The sequence below is a fragment of the Polyodon spathula genome, chromosome 6 (genome assembly GCF_017654505.1).
Source record: "Polyodon spathula isolate WHYD16114869_AA chromosome 6, ASM1765450v1, whole genome shotgun sequence".
Classification (NCBI taxonomy): Eukaryota; Metazoa; Chordata; class Actinopteri; order Acipenseriformes; family Polyodontidae; genus Polyodon; species Polyodon spathula.
The window spans coordinates 11213500-11231952 of record NC_054539.1 but is presented as its reverse complement, the minus strand read 5'-3'; positions in this window follow the sequence as shown (position 1 = coordinate 11231952).

The following is an 18453-nucleotide window of genomic DNA, read 5'->3' as shown; positions in this document are numbered from 1 at the left end:
GACTTCCACCTAACCCTGGCAATAAACTGTCAGGCCATCCAGTCCAGGGCACTATGTTCCGTTTACACAGGGCCCTCGCAGGTCAGGAGAGAGATCGAACACCAAGAATCATTCGATCTCTGTAACAATTCCTTACCCCTTTAATTGGAGAAGTAGAACAGCTACATGTACATGGTATAAAATGGATGAGTAATGATAAGTTAGAACATATTACTTGTTGTGCTATCATGCTGGTACGTATGGCTGTGGCTATTGCTATCATCAAGGGGTAGTTGTTGCTAAAGGCGTGCAACAGTGCGAACATACCCCTAGCAAGACACAGTTCCTCCAAAGAAAACTCACAATGCTGTGATTAGACATGCTGAAGATGCATTTACCAGTTGGTCACCCTGTTATGGTGTGAAAGGTCCCAACAGTTTCATGTTACTTACACTGTTTGATGTTGTTAAAGGCTTCAACCCTGAGTACATGCACACTGTTTCACTAGGAGCAGTAAGACAATTTGCATATGCAATGTGTGATTCTTGCAATCATGAAAAACATTTTATATAGGGAACGAATTTGATGACATAAAAAGGCAGCTTTTATCAATAACTCCACCAAGTGAGATTAAGAGGTTACCACGACCAATTGCGTTTAGACACTTTTGGAAAGCAAATGAATGGTAAGCTTGTCTGTTGTTTTATTCTCCCTTTGTCCTCAGAAACATTTTACCAATGCCTTTTTACAAGCATTGGCTACTGCTTGTTAATGCAGTACATCTACTTTTAGGCTGTGAGAATTCAAATGTGGAAATACACAAAGCTGAACTTTCTATCAGATTTGTTGTGGACGTAGCTGAGCTTTATGGACTGGAATACGCGTCATATAATATTCATCTTTTAACTCACTTCGTTCCAAGTGTTAAGCAATGGGGTCCTTAGTGGTGTAATTCTGCATTTATTTTTGAGGATGCCAATGGTAAACTCTTAAAGATGTTCCATGGCACACAATGTGTACCACTTCAGATATTTAAGCATTTATTTGCATACAAGAATCTACATATTTTTGCAAAGATGTGTATTGCACTTGAATGCCCTTCATCAAGAACAAAGCGTAAAATCATCCAGGAAGTCACAGAGAACCCTCTTGCACCTTGGCTAAGGTCAGTGTTCATGACTCTACCATCAGAAATACACTGGGCAAAAATAGGATTCATGGCAGAGTAGCAAGGTGGAAACCATTGCTCACTAAGAAGAACATGAATGCTCGTCTCAAGTTTGCCAAAAACCACCTGGGTGATCCTCAAGTGTTCTGGAACAATGTTCTATTGACAGATGAGTCAAAAGTGGAACTTTTTGGCCAACATGGGCCCCATTATGTCTGGCGAAAACCAAACACTGGATTCCACAGTAAGAACCTCATACCAACGGTCAAGCATGGTGGTGGTAATGTCATGATTTGGGGATGCTTTGCTGCATCAGGACCTGGACGACTTGCCGTCATTGAAGGAACCCTGAATTCTGCTCTGTATCAGAGAATTCTACAAGAGAATGTCAGGCCATCCGTTCATGAGCAGAAGTTGAAGTGCAGCTGGGTCATGCAGCAAGACAATGATCCGAAACACACAAGCAAGTCTACATCAGAATGGTTGAAGAAGAAGAAATTTAAAGTTTTGGAATGGCCTAGTGAAAGTCCAGACCTAAACCCCATTCAGATGTTATGGCAGGACCTGAAACGAGCAGTTTGTGCTCGAAAACCCAGAAATGTCACTGAGTTGAAGTAGTTCTGCATGAAGGAGTGGGCCAAAATTCCTCCATGGCACTGGAACTACAGGAAGCGTTTGGTTGCAGTTATTTTTGCTAAAGGTGGCATAACCAGTTATTGAGTTTAAGGGGGTGATTACTTTTTCACACAGGGCATTGGGTGTTGCATAACTTTCTTTAATAAATAAATGAAATAAGTATCAAAATGTTTGCGTTATTTGTTGAAAAATCAGACAGGGGGCAAATACTTTTTCACGGCACTGTGTTTGTGTGTGTGTGTGTGTGTGTGTGTGTGTGTGTGTGTGTATATATATATATATATATATATATATATATATATATATATATATATATATATATATATATAATGTGTAAGGGACAGTCACAGCTTACACTCGTGTTCAGTCGCACCAAGTTTCTCATTCAAGTTCAGTGGTGGTCTGTCTTCAGTTCCCAGGCTCATGCACCCCCTTATATAACCTCCCGTCGTTTTCCGCCGCTGTCCGTCTCATCAACCAGTCATATCCATGCTCTGCAACCCACGAAAAGAGCAACACACATTCTCCCCACTCATTCACTCGCTCCCCCTTCCCATGCTAAGTAACGGCGTGACCTGTTCCCCTTACAGTACATGCAACATGAAAGACTGACGAATCAAACTGAACAGACAATTTGAAATTAAAAAATATATGAAAACATGATGGCCTTTATGTACAAAAATATTCACTAATATACAATTGAACAACTGTTGTATTTATTTTTGTTTCATACAGTATTAAATGGCAGTGTTTATATCTGATAGTGAAAAATAAATAAATAAATATCAAGATAGATAAAAAAAGAAACGTCTATGAATTGATTTATGTATTCATTTATTTCAATATTTAATGTATTTATGTTATACTTTTACCAAATATATAGTCTATCCTTCAGCACAACTAATTCTCAGAACGTTCTTTTTTGTCCCGTGGGGACCACAAATTGCGTTACTCTCATCAACCAGTATTGAGAGAAGGAACCATACTTCCTTCCCCCAGTAGGGACCACAGTGAGCGTTACGCTGACAGGAAACCAACATTATTCAGCACTCAAGATCAGAATCTCAGAATGATGATGATGATGATGATAATGATGATGATGATGATGATGATGATGATGATGATGAAGATGAATGATGTCTTGAAAAATCTCCAAAACAAAATCCAGATAATTCTCAGCTAGCTGACTTCATCTTTCAAAATACTGCTTGTTTTCTCAACTAATCATGTAGGACTGACAGTAGAGCACAGTACGGTTGCAAACTGAAGGTTATAGTTTCAAATCCCATGCATGGCAGAACTTTTTTATGTTTATAGTATATAAAAAAAATATATTTTTTGCAGGCAAATGTTCCATTTTAAAACATAAGTAAAGCATTTAATATAAATGATATAGACGCCAGAATAAGTGTGTTCCCTAGTGCATTTCCTTGACAAAACAAGTTAATTGTCATTAAACTCCCTGCAAAAATCTGAAACAGAAGAAGAAAAAGGGCATTTTTACCTTACTTTGGTGACTTATTTTTCTTACTGTATGACAGGTATTGACTTTTTTTTCTACATTTCACCTAAGTGTTTTGGGAACTACAAATTAAAAGTGAAATGGCGCTTTTGGCTGATTTGCTGTCAATACCCTGAAAACATTGGGAAGATGACCAACAACTATACTTTTGGGATATGCCTGCCACAGGTCAGGTATTTACTGAGCACTTTATGTCAGAGCTGCTGATAGGCCCCTCCGGGGAGTGACATTGGTCCCGTCTACCGAGGGAATAAGTAGTCACTCCGTGGACATCATTTTCTCTTTGCATCGAACCAGATGCGACCGTGTAAGGTTTGTTGGTCGTCTTCTCTTTCATGGAACCGAGGTTACATCCACAACCTAATGTTCCCTTTCAAATCGAAGACAACCAACAACCATACTTCTGGGAAAGGATATCAAAGCAGCCGCGACAGAGCTTGAGTGGACAGCAGATGAGTGACGTCTCACTACCACCAAACTAATGTTTGTAGTGTGAGCATGCAAACTCAAGGACCCTTGTGCCTAATGAAGGCGTAGAGGTATATACTACATTGAGTCAGTTGAACCTGGTGAATGTATGCAGAGTAGCCCAGTTAGCCACAGTAGATATATCTGTCAATGATGCTCCTCTACATAGCCACTCCTCTGGTAGAGTGCGTGGCCACCATCCCAGGTAGGGGTAGGCCAGCATTGGTATATGCAGTTGAAAGTGTGTCCACAATCCAGAGGGACAGTCGCTGCTCCAAGAGGGCTTGACACAGGGTTCTTTCTCCATGACAGACGAAGAGCTGGTCAGACTGACGCAGCACTCTCGTCCTACCACATAACACCTCAATGCCTGAGCTGGGCAGATTGAGATTAGTCTCTGATCCTCCTCCGAAGTAAACGGAGGGGGATGAAAAGCCTCTAGTTCCACTGATTGATTCAAGTGGAAAGCCGTAACCACGTTAGGGAGTAAATTGGGGTTCATGCATAACAATACCATGTTTCCATCATCCCAAACATCATCCCAGAGCCTGTAGCTCAGTAACCCGGGGATGATGGCTAATAAAAAGGGTATCTTCTTAGAGAGATATTTCAACTATATGGAAAATATAGGCTCAAACAGGGCCTTAGTGAGAGCCTCTAATACCACATCTAGAATCCACTTGGGAAGGACATCCTTTCTAGTAGGACGTAACCTCTGAAAGCATTTTAGAAAATGGCTCACTAGTTTATGAGCGCCAGGGGACACTGAGTCAATTGGGATATGGCATGCAGATATGGCTGTTAGGTACAGTTTCAGTGTAGAAGGGGTTCTACCCTCATCTAGTGACGGCTGTCGGGCAATAAATAGGGTCATGACATACACCCAGTCTCGCCATGTGGGTCTCCTTCCTGTGACAGGGAACAAATCAACCAGTCATCCAGGTCGTTCAACACCCTGATTTCTTGCAGGCGCAAGGGGGCTAGGATGGCATCCATGCACTTTGGGAATGTGCGGGGGGCTAAGGAGCGGCCGAATGGCAGCGCGGAAAACTCGAAGATGCTCCCTTGGCGAAGCAGAGATATTTCCTATGTGCAGGATGAATAGAGACGTGAAAATATGTGTCCTTTAAGTCCACAGTTACCCGGCCAGACAGACTGGAGGATGTGGCAATGTGAGACCATCTGGAACCTCCTCTCCCTCAAGAACCTATTGAGGTGTCTCAGGTCTAGGATGGAGTAGCCACCATCCTTTTTTAGCTCTAGAAAGTACATCGAGTAGAACCCCTCCTCTTGAGAGGTATTCTACAAGGTGGTTGGCTTGTTTGAGAAGTAATGTTTTTATTTCTTGCCTGAGGGCCAAGAACTGCAGATTGGATGTAACCATGATCCATCGAAAGGGAGGAGGGCCCGCGCACCGGTGTGTATGGTGGTGGTGGCACCCAAGATTTTGAGGTGCAGTTGCGCCAATATTGCAGCTGGTGTTATGAGAAGGGGTGGGTGTTAGGCCGGAAGCCTGGGGCTCGGGTGGAGCCAGCCATGGAGCTGCCTAGGGCGGCTTCATTGGAACTGCCTCCTGGAGTGCTGTTGCGCTGGGGTCCCATGTCCGGCATTCCTGTCTTTGCGGGCAGCCCCAGATGTTAGCTGCATAGTGGGGATTGGTCCAGGTCACTGTCTGTGTCATGGGCAGATGCCAGCGTCTCCTCCTCTCCAGTACTGGGCCAGGTGTCTAGTCTGGACCACATGATGTCACAAAACCGGAGCAGCGCATAGCTTGCAACAGTGTGGAGCACTGCCTACAGACAGTATACACAGATAAAGAGAGAGATTTTTTCTTTAAGTGGGTGGGTCAATGGAGTTTACTCTAAAGTGGGCTGGAATCAGACCCAGTGGAGGAAACTGCTAGGCAGTGAAAAACAAACACACATGCTCACACACAGCAGAAGCTGAAGGGTAGGGTTGGTCATTTTCGAATTGAAAGGGAATACATAAACTACCCTTGCTATATAGACACAGTCTCTGGCAGTTCTCGCTGATAACTTGGCGCAAGGAACTACCACTCCTCTTAATTTAAATATACAGCTACAATATAGAAATCAAGAGAATATTTAAAGAAACATCACAGCACCTGAGCAGGTTGGCTGTGTTGTTAGATTTGTAGTATAACTGCAGGCAAGAAACCAGTCAATGGTATACAAGCTTTAGAGGCATATAAACAGTAGAGAGATATCTGCAAGCCAGCTCATAAGCAGGAGAAATCATCAGGAAAGCTAAGGGCTACATTTGGATGGCTGTGCAGAATCACCTAACCAAATAAATAACTGCACAGAACTTAAAACATGATGTTGGTACTTTGCTTACAAGATCCATGGCAAGTTGTATCTTCACATGTTTAAAAACTGTCAAAGGCGGCAGGTATTGTAGCTGCTATGGAAATTAAATATAACACCTTCCATTTTTTATTAGTTCAATTTCTTTATTGTACTTAATGGTGCCTTAAGTAAGCAAAAGATACCTGTAACGTCACTGTAAATGGATAAAAGTGTGCTAACCTTGCTAGTGAGTCATTCTGTATTTACTTTTTACAATGAAACAATACTTCCCTTAATCAAATATTGTATTTACTTATCATATATAACACATGCATTAAACATGTGATGTTACATATTTTTGAAGTGACAAATCTGTATACTGTATTCTTCAAATTTAAGACCCCCTTGAATTTAAGATGCAGCCCAAATTTGCCACCCTCAATCTGAACAAAAAATGAAACATCCAATTTAATATGCATTTAAGAAGATACAACCTCAATTACGCATATAGAAGCAATTTGAGGCCGTCTGCTATCACACAGAGCATTACAGTTATGTGCTGCTTCTCATATCCAGTCGTGATTACTCACCTGTTTTTCTCCCAATTTGTAAACTGTGGTATTGCTTGGCATGCCGAAAAAAAAAAAAAAACAGAGGTCTGATCAGCATTTCTGTCCAAGCTGGTACTGTTTGTTAGAAACGCTGAAACTGTAAAAGCTTCTCTGAATTTCTCAGGAAGCTAATGATGCTTCTCTAAAAATGGCTGCCTGTATGTATGGATGATTCGAGATCAGGCAGTAATGTTTTGGTTCTTCTTTTCTCGGCAGAAAGTCACGTTGCTGCTTGTGTATTCGGGCAGTGACATATTTGTCTTTTGTCGACGGTCAGTCATTTAGCTGTTTGTGTGCTAGGGTAGTCAAGTCTTTTATGCATTTTAACACACACATCACTACTGTGCTCAAGTTTAAGATGCATGCTATTTTTGAGAAGCAGAATATGGTTCACAAAGTACATCTTAAATTTGAAAGAATATGATAACGTACCAATAAAGCCCAGTGTACAAACACAGTTGTTGTCTGCACCCAGGTCTATACAGGTAGAGTTGTTTTGACAGAATCCATAACTGCACTCAGAGTTACTTTCACCGTTCAGGCCTTCAACCCTAGGTTAAGAAAACAAATACCATTTAAAACATCCATGAAAAGTAAAGTTATGTGTCTCCAGCAACATCATGCTTATCTGTACTTTCTGTAACTAATCGTCTCACACTTGCATGTGCTTTCTTGTAACTCATATGAACAGTCTAAATCCACACTGTGCATTTTTAAATGTTGTTTTTGTCACATTGCCTGCCAGTAATTTTTGTTCATGGGCACATATAAATAATATTCTTCATTTCCATATAACTAAATGTTTTACATTTTGCTTGATTTCTGCCTTATGTCAGAGCATTAAACTTGGACAATTTCAGCTCCTTCTAGCTTTAAAATATAAAATGCTATCAAGTGAAGGAGAATACTCTGCTTTGATGTCTGACATTTTATGTGCATATAAATGTATTCCACTGCATGGTCACGCTGCAAAATGACTATCATTAGTGCTGTCACAGACCACGGCTGCAGGAAGACCATGACTAATGCTAAGCTATCAGCATCATCAGTGCAAGGCTTATCCTCATCATTTCTCAAACTGACCATGGAACCAATTTCCACTGCTCCCCATGTCATAAAATTCTACAATTATCCTGAGTTCATTAATAATGTATAACAGTCCTTATTCACAATCAGAGTTTAATCAGAACCATGTCTCACAGGTAGGACATCAGCTAAGCCAAGAAATCAGCAGCATAAATGCCAAGATTTATTTTCCTAGGCCTGACGATACAAACTATTCAGGCATAAATATCTGATTCCTTCCACGCTTAATTTCAGTTTTTTTTAAATATTTGTTTTATTTAAAGCCTTCAATTTGCCTTAATAATGTAAAACAGATATATAATAGATTGATTAAAAAACCAAAAAATGGCATGTCAGAAATGTTTAAACTGGCTATTTACTTTTGTTTCATTACCTACCTTGCGTTTTGTTATACTACTGCTGTTTTTATTTAAGCAAGAAGTAATATAAATGAGGAATAGCAGATCTGCTAAATCCAATAATTAATATACCTGATCAAATTTAACAAAATGAATATGATTTATATAGGTACGTTTAAATTCAGTGTAAGTATTAAAATGATAAAGTGAGGAATCGCTTTTTAATTTAATCTGATCCCAGCTGGTATTCTCCCTGCATGAAACTGCTACCCTATTGGTTTGCCAAAGTGACAATTTTCAATTTAGAAATGTTTCCTGCTGTTTCTATTATATTTCATTCTGAGCTGAGGATGCAGTGTTACAGTATGTATGCTTTGTGCAAATATACTCGTGTGGTACAGTAAGCTCATCATCACAAATAAATCCAATGGTAGTTAAAATAAAATAAAAAATACATTAAAACAGTAAAATGAAAGAAGCTCTCTGGAACCTATTTTGAAAAAAGTGAAAACAAGAGGAATAAAACAATTGTATCAGTTTTAAACCAATAAGAAACAATCTAGTGGCAGGGTTGTTAAATTATATCACTGCTGTTTGTTATATACAGTTATATTCTTCTGAACATTTTCTTTTTTCATTGCACTTGCTTTACAATAGGGCCCTCTGTAGATCTAAAGCTTCATCTTTGAGACTGAAGTCAAAATAGAAGTCACGGTCTGCATAAAATAATCTGCAGTAATAGTAAGACAATTGCTTTTGGTAATGTTGATGCAATGACAATACTGTAAGAAGGCACATTGAGGTTAGCGTACCTTCAGGGCAGAAACAAAGGTATGTATTGACATAATTCTCACAGACTGCACCATTCTTACAGAGCCCAGATGCATTTATATTTATCACACATAAATGGCCAGTGAAATCTGCAGAATAAAAGAATAATTATTGTAGTTTCTTTGGTGTGCCTAATCCCTTAGCCAATTAGGATTTGTTTTCCAACTCAATATCTGTTTACAAAGCTGATATTGATTTAAAACTTGGAAGACACATACGTGAAAAACCACTGGATCAGATTATTAAATATGTAGTATTATTAATTGAAGATTGTATATAGAGCAATTCCCTACAACAGTATAGTAACTAGTTAGGATATTTACAAAAAGGGCCAGATTACAATTCTTCCCCCTTCTTCCACTCATAAACCCAAACTTGCTTTTCTTTGTTAATTTGTAATTGAGCAAAGTACTGTATCTAGGCTCTTTGACTTTGGAACTGTTAATCAATGCACAGCGACAATTATTAAGACAGGAAAAGCAAGTGACAACGACCGCTAATTTCACAAAATTCATTAGCTAATGGACACAAATCTAACTAATTGCTGCTGTAAACATGTCATGATCTTGAAGATGTGGCTTCATGTTGTTGTTTTTTTTAATTTTTCTGACATGTAGTTTAGCTTCAAATCAAGAGAACCATATTTGTCAAGCTTGTAGAAAAGATGTAACAATTTATATAAATGTATAACCCTTTCATTTATTCTTTAACAAAAATAAGCATTTCTCAGTAAAAGAAACAGAACGTAGTCCAGTATGAAAACCATTTATTATTGTTAAAGTCAAGCATTTCTAAGGAACTCAAAAAAAAGACAGTGTGAAAGGCTAAAATAAAATAGAAGGTATAGAAGTAATTGTGGCACACTATTATAAAACCAGCCCGAACTTAATGGTACAGTCATCTTCGCGTATAGAAACACAGAAGAAAACACTTCGGCTTAAGGAACTTAATTTAAAATAATATCTTTTTGGCACCGATAGTGAGTCACTGCAAACTGATACAGTACTGTTTTGTAACCGGATAACTCATAATCATCAAACTCTAATTCAAATGGTTTATTCAGTCTTCTTAAAACTGACTTGTCATCGCAACAGTAAGCTAGAGCTGCTGCTGCATTTTTCAGTGCGTGTAGAGTGGTACTGTGTTATACCTATTGTGTTCGAATCACTTCTCGTATTCATAATTACTGTTAGAATCGCTGCTGCATTTTTACCACATGTAGGGTTTTTTGATAATTTAGTTTGTCCATTGGTTTATTATTATTATTATTATTATTATTATAGTTTATTAACAAATGCTTGCCTATTGCTTTTCTCTTACTTATTCTGTTAATTTCATATGTTGATGCATGTGCTTCATGGCACAAGTAATAAATACTATTGTAGTTCATAAAAGCCCTTATTGGAACATGGTCATAATAATACATTTCTATTTATTGATTCATATCATGATTGGTCTTGGCATATTGTATCCAGTGGTCAAACTAAAAGAAGACTTCGCTTGCTTCCCTAGGGGTGTTATCTTAACCAGACACTACTGTACTGACATTCTACTATTGTAGTTTATAAAATTACTTATTACAACATGGTCCCAAATTGGAAATAATTTAGTCATTTGTGTTCTGTGCCACCTGGGATTGAGAATTTTGAGAGAAGTGACTCAAAATGGCATGAGGTACTTTCATTTGAGATGAACTGACAGTGAAATTGGAGATTTGCTCACAAATGAAGGATCCTTTCACAACATCATACTAAAGTTCACCACAAGCACAGTTCTTGTTTGTTAATCATTAATGCTGGAAAAAATAAATTACTACTTGCTAGGAGGTACACAAAGTACATCATGGACAATATTAAACATTTAAGGAGTAGAAATGCTAAAGGGAATTGAGACTGGTAATACAAAAGTAAATGAATACCACATAACAAATAAAATAGGAGAAAATAGATAAATGACCAAACAAAAAACAAATATTTCTGAACACTTTGTAAAAATAAATAATTAATATAATATAGCAACTAGCCGTACACCCATTAAAGAATATCTTATTCCAAAATGAAATGGCTGTTGAGGTTGAGTACCTACATGTAGCTTTATGATTGAGCAGGCAACCAGGGGCTCTTTATTAAGGAACTATATAGCTAGATTAATTCATGTTTTATGTAGATTTACTGCATGGCTTCTGTTTTGAAAATGTGACCCAAGGTTATTAATACCACCCACATTGTTACTGTAATTCAACTCTATTTTAGCCCTACCCTTATGAAAATGAAATATATTTTTTTGCCTCCAAATATATTGCAAAATATATTACCATACTTAACATATATTTAACACTCATCACAAAATATATAAACTAGCTGAAACAAAAAAAAGAATTAAATATCATACCTACGATATATATATATATCCTACGATATATTTAGTAATGGATAATATATTGTCACGCTTGCTGCTGTCCTCTAGAGTAGGTCTCGGATCCACGTGCTCTAGCTAAATAGAAGGTTTCACTGAGTAAACCTTAACCATTCAAATAAGACAAAGGCATACATTTACCACAAAATGAACTGAAACTTCCTCACAGTTTTTAATATCTGTGGCCGTAATGCTGTTCATGGTTAAAGTGTAAACTAGCTCCACCAAAAGCAACCAGTGCTGGCAGAAGGCTGATCCTGAACTTCCTTTTAGGACGACTGGACTATAAAACAAAAGCCAATTCCTGAATTCACTAGCTTTCCATTATTTTCTTTGTGACAGAGCTCTTGGAGTTTTTGAAATACTGCAAGGAGGTGTGATTTTGAGAAGATTATCCAACTCTGTCACCCTATACCAAATATACCAAAGAGATTCATGATTTTGTGTGTCTAATCACAAAGAAGTTAGCTGTCTGACCACACCAAGACAGAATGCATGTAATCATGGGGTACACCAGCAATAAACACCAGCACCATCTCTATCTGTAGTGACTTAGTATGGGTAAACCCTTACAATACCTGTTCCTTTGGGTATCTGTCTTCCCGGATGTAACCAGTACAGACAACCGTGTTTTCCATTGAACTGAGTCATATTTTGTAACATAGGTCGAGCAACTGAATCACAGACAATTACAGCTGAGATAACTTTTGAAAGCACCCTTTCATTTGTTACATTTTTCCAAACAAAGCCATTGTCAAACAGACCTTTGCATTCCTCAACTAAAGTCTGTAAAAACAAGTTAGCATCAGGCTTTTTGCACCTAAACCAGATCATAATCATCATCATGGAGAATCCGCTTAAATGAATGGCAGTGAATGAATGATGATGATAGAGATGCAATTGCAGATGATTTATGAATGTGAAGGGCACTCAGGGCCCGAGTGAAATATGTATTTGGCTGGAGGTCTTGTCGTGGGTGCCCAACAGCTACCTGCACGAGGCCGGCTGGAAATACACGAACAGATACATGCATCCCAGTGCTGCAGATAAGAAGTGGCTGTAGCCACCTCTTCCCAAACTGAGGAGGCTTCCAAACCAAGAATGAATAGTGAAAAATATTTAATGCTCTCCACAGTGGCACTCTGCCACCTAACCCCCAAATATAGAATTTAATGAAAATCAGCAGCTGAGATACGGCCCGTCCCTCAGAGCATGACTGCACTGAGGGAGAGAGCCCAGCCTCTCAACCTGACCATGCACCCCGCAGAACTACTAAATAAGAACCGCTCAGCACTCAGGTAAGGAAAACCCCCCTACTCACATATTTTTTATTTTTTTTAGGGGGAACCCTCAGGAAATCCATGGCTGAGGGCAGCCCTTCCTCCAGGCTCTAAGCATTTCGGCCTCCCAGCACTTGACTGAGCAGCTGAAACAAAAAGAAGTGACAAGAATGAATAGTACACAGAGCTTTTATGCACTTGATGATGACGTATTAGTTATAGGCGGATTCTCCTTCCAGAAAAGCAACCAAGTTTACAATTTTTGGATCTAATTTTGAAGGGTAATTCATTGACCATAGCCTGGAGAGGCCACATACTACAGTTTGAGGATTTAAAAACTGTAATTCCATCAACATTTAATTTGGGTTATTACAGATCATTGTATCGCTCACCATCAAAAATATTTTCAACATTGTCTTTATCCGTTTTTGTTCTTGTATTGCGATTAATCAATGTTGGGCCAATGTTTTCCATTTCCAACAGCATTTTCAGCTGAGAATCAATAGATAAATATATGAAGTAATTTCCTTTGTGTATTTTCTGTTCTTTTGTCCAAGCAGTAGAACATGCATCACATATCCCTTGTTCATTTGTTCCAAGATAGAAATTGCAAACTTTGGAAAATGCATGGAACTGAATCTCTTCCTTTAAACAAGAAACAGATTTGAGGAAAAGATACTTTATAGTGGCACAGATTGAACAGGACAATGTAAATTAATTAAATCTAGTAAATCAGATAATGCAACACCTGTAATGTTTGTTTCAGTATGAAGGACAAGATAAGAGTAAAACTCTGATTATAAGTAATTTCACTTCCATCATACAAAGGTGTATCACCATTTTCTGAAAGTGCTTCCATTTCCTTGCTATTTGAAGAGTCAATGACATCTGACAATGACATTGTTTCCCTGGTTTCTGATGAAGATTCAGCTGAAGCCTGAGGGACCTCTGTTTTTATCCCTGTTGGCATTGTGTTTGGATTACCTGTAACATCTGTCCCTTGAAAGGAACAAGTCTCAAAGTTAATGTCTTGGACATCATTTACATGAGACTCCCCATTGGGGTGGGAGACAGGTTTAGGTCCGTCCTTTGTTTCTCCTGTGGATGTTGTCTCATGTTCAGATAATTCACTGGTTTCCCTCCATTAAAGGAAACAAAACAGGTAGTCATCAGCCAGATATGGAAATAATACAGCTTTCTAATGTTATTCACACAAACCACATACATTTATAGCAGGAGTGACTATCCCTGTGCCTGTACCTACAAGTTTATAGGCATCTCTTTCATAATTCACCATCAACACACTTTGAAATACCAGTAATTTCAAATGATAATAAAAAGCAAATCAAGTAAAATAATCATAAAAATAAAAAAGCATACTCAATGTTTTTATTTATTTATTTATTTATTTTTTAAACATAGACTTTGTATAGTCTGTATCTTGATAATTAAGCAACAATATTGATTTAGCAAAGGTTTAACACAGTAATTTAATGTTTAATTAACAGTGTCTTTGGTTCATGTACCTTTTTCTCCAAAATCTTTGAGTCCTTTGTAGGGTCTAGGTTAATTGTTGTAAATAATAAAACAGTCAAGCACAGTGCACATTTCTGTCCTGTCGTCGGGTGTATGCAATTAAAACATTTTAACACCAACATGTCTTAAACGATACAACACTTGTTTTTGTCCAGGACAATTCTGCTTCAATTCACGCTATCCTCAAGCTCTAAGTTTGTGATGTCATATACTTGCATTCCCATATTGTATTAGCTGCTAGCACACTGTGCATATCCTTACTACTTTTTTTTTGCAAGTTCAGATATATTTTATTAATAGTAATCATGCAAGCATCTACAAGCCATTTTCATGCAGTCTGGGGTACATGTCTTTATGATATATAGTACATGGACATATTGTATATTATATTTATATAATATATATATATATATATATATATATATATATATATATATATATATATATATATATATATATATATAATATATATTATATATATATGGAGAAATTATCTGATAGTTAATTAACTTTGCATAACACACAAGAACATTTAATGTCTGTTAAAACATATCACTTTTTCAATACACACCAAAGAATATTCCACCAGCTTCTCTAGCATATATTTTTTAGTAGTATAAAGCATTTATTGAAATGCGAAGTAATGGTGAGGGGGTAATTGTATTTTGTGAACTATTTATTGCATTATTTTAGAGAAAGAGAAGGACCAGATGGCACTTGAGAAGGACATGGCGGCCAAACATGACAGTGAGAATTGATATTGGCCTAAATAAGAAATGAATCACTAAGCCTACAAAACAGATATATGAGGATCCTGAATTGGAGTATAAGGCAAGAAAGGTAACATATTAATAATTCAATATTTTGTGATTAGGATACTTATACTTTACATGTATTCAAGTAATTTTGTTTCAATGTGTGTCTTTTTATTTTATTTGCATTTGTTTACTGTTTAAAATATGATATGTTCTGCAGAATTAAACTTAATTCCAAAGCCTTAAGAACATGTGTTGAGGGTGGGACTGCAATAAGTGTGGGGCAGCTTGTTTTTACACTGGGAAAACACCATTTAGTATGTTAAAGGTCCTATCACGGTGCTTCTGATTTAACAGGAGTGAAACTACCATGTTTTTAATACCTGCAATTACAAGTTGAAATGATAAAAAGTTACAATATTTTAGCTAATTATATTTTTTGAATTATTGCAGAAAGTGTAGATGGCTCAGAAAAAAAAAAAAAAAAACACTACACCATTGAACTTCAATATGAAATGAACATGGGGGGATGAAGCAAATTGGTTGAAAAACAACTGTTTCATTAGCACTTTTACCAACGAGCATAAACTTTGTTTTGAACAAAACAGAATATGGAACACTGAAGAGATTTTACATATAATTTTACATCCTCAGGCCCTGTCCCATTACTTTTTGTTCCACTCAAGCAGTTCCTGTCTGACACATGAACAATGGATAAAACCCTATCTCTCCCTCTCTCAAGCTGCCTGTCTCAAGCCTGCATCTTCTCTCTAGTGCCCTATCTCTCACTGAGATCCTAAGCTTTCCAACGATAACACCCCTTTCAATCTAGCTGCCACAATCACTGAGCAATTGACTCAACACAAAACCTAAGCTGTGAACTCTGTCACATGATGATGGGTTTAATTTCAGGTGATCGTAGTTCCGGCTAGGAATGCCGCATACACACACAGAATACATAATTGGGAAACCCCTAGTCTGTACTTTTAAACAAATCATCTCGGCTGCTACACCTATGATAGAGAGAGGGTGTACAGGACCAGGGTAAATTTATTAGATTAACCAGATGACGATCTAAAAACTTGATTGCATTTGGATAGGGCAGCTATTGTCAACCTCTGTCAGACATTGGGGAGGACCTTGAATTGCCTACGAAAAGGGGTCACGTCGTACCCCGCATATAAAGGTGCTGGCTTGGCAGCATTGTTCTTCTATGTCTCTGGGTCATTTCAAAGGGTCACAGATGACTGGATAAAGAGGAGTTTTATGACTCTGCTGGATTTCCCAGAGTAATGGGAGTCATCGATTCCACACATGTTGCACTCAAATCACTGCAGCACCATGAATATACATATGTGAACAGGAAGGGGTTCCAACATTCAGTAAACCTTCAGGTGATTTGTGATGCATCTTATAACATCTGGAATGTATGTGCAAGGTGCATGACTGTTACATTTTGATACAATCTGCTGTGTTTAATAATTTCAGAGACCCAATACACCAGATAAGATGTTAGTAGGTCAGTATTGTAAGTCTACCTAGATACAGCAGAGTCAATGATCCGAAATGATTGGGACCGATACTAATTTTCATAATTGATTTGTATGGATAATCAAACAGGTATTAATAACAATTCGTGTAGCTTTAATAATGTATAGAATAAAGTTAACATACACAAGTACTTAGTACGCAAGTACCTAATGATGATATAGAGCTAATAACCTATTCTATCAATCGATCAATCTTTTTTTTTTTTTTTATATAGCGCCTTTCATTGTGGACCACCATCACAAAGTGCTTTAAAGATGCAGTAACAACAAATCACATTAAGCATACAAAATTAAAAAGCTTTACAAATCATTAAATTAATGCAATTCCGTAAAACTTTAACACCTACAGTTAAGGTAATGAAATACTACAATTAAACATACCAAACTTTGAAAATCATCGAAGAATACAATTCAGTACAACACATTACAGAACTATAGGGATCATAGACAGGAGCGGAAACAAAAATGACATTTGTCAAAAAGCTCACTTGCACATATGAATACTAGACTTGGGCATATCAACTAGTAAATGATGTAATTGATATATATGACAAAATGATAGATGTACAGTATAGTGTAAGTACTGTACATAACTTTGAATCTACATAGAAGATGATTTAAGTATCACAGCAAATGCAATCCAAGAGTCTCACTTAAAGCAGTGAAGCTGAGCAAAATGTCCTTTCCTATGTTTGGCTGAAACTAAATGGCAGTCACCTTGACAACAAATCATTGTCTGGATAACCAGCGAAAAAACTAATTTAATGATAGTATGAGAATAAATTGCACACCGACTTTGATAGACCCAATTAGGTCCTGAATAAACGTAAACAAGTACAGTTCGAATCTATATCACTTTAATATTTAACTGGAGAATAATTTCTGGCACTAGCACTTAATGCATAGGAATAATAGATCACAGGTGTCAGTTGTTTAATTGTAGATTCTATCTAAACTGGTTCTAGCATTTGTCCTCAGCCTGCGTTCTTTGTTCAACCACATCTGTTACAGCATGTCAGATTCCATTTGTCAAAGGTGCTCCCTTGGGAGAGAGGGAGACCCTCACAGGCCACACCCATATTCATAACCAAACGTGTATCATTCATCTTTCCAAATAATATCTCTAGGAAGTATGAGAAAAGACATTAACCAAAAGCCACATTTGGGTGGCTAAGGGTTTGTCAAAACGTAACATTATTTCAACAACTAATGGGCAATCCAATTGGATTTGTTGATCTTCAGGGCAGAGTCCTGCACGGGTCCAATTTTTATGACCCACTTCTGACCCAGACCCGCTACTACAGGACCCAACCTGAACCCGTAACCCTTTGCAACACCATCTTATTAAAAAATATTCAGAATATTCAAAGCCCGCAACTCTTCCCATACACATTCAACCAACAGGTGTTCCACTGTTTCCATAACCCCACATTTCACACATAACCCATTCTCATGCGCTCCAATTCTATATAAATGTTCATTTAAAGTTGATTGTCATATAAACAGCCTTATTAGGTTAACTTCCTCCTGTCTATTCCCTCCATACCATCATTCCTGCAAACTGACTTTACTTTGTGATGTATATAGTTGTGGCAATGTTGCCCTGCCCCTGTGTGTATTTTGATGTTGTATGTTATGTGTAGTGTGTTAATGTTGGTGTATAGTCATTAGTACACTGGATGTAATATGGGGTATGCGTACAAGTGTTTAAAATTTATATTTGTATTTAGGAACGAGGATTGCATAGCACTTTACCTGCAAGTAAAATGTAATATGCGAGCACTGGGAATTGCACTTTTATTAATTCACTAGCAGTTGTATCGAGACTCCAACTGAATGATTGATTAGCAATCGAGTCTCAGTACAGCTGCATAAAAGCAGCATGTTTTCACTCACTCATGGTTGTGTGTTCGGTGAGTGGAGAACAGGATTGGAGATAGAGGTAATAGTAATTATAATAGCAGCTCAC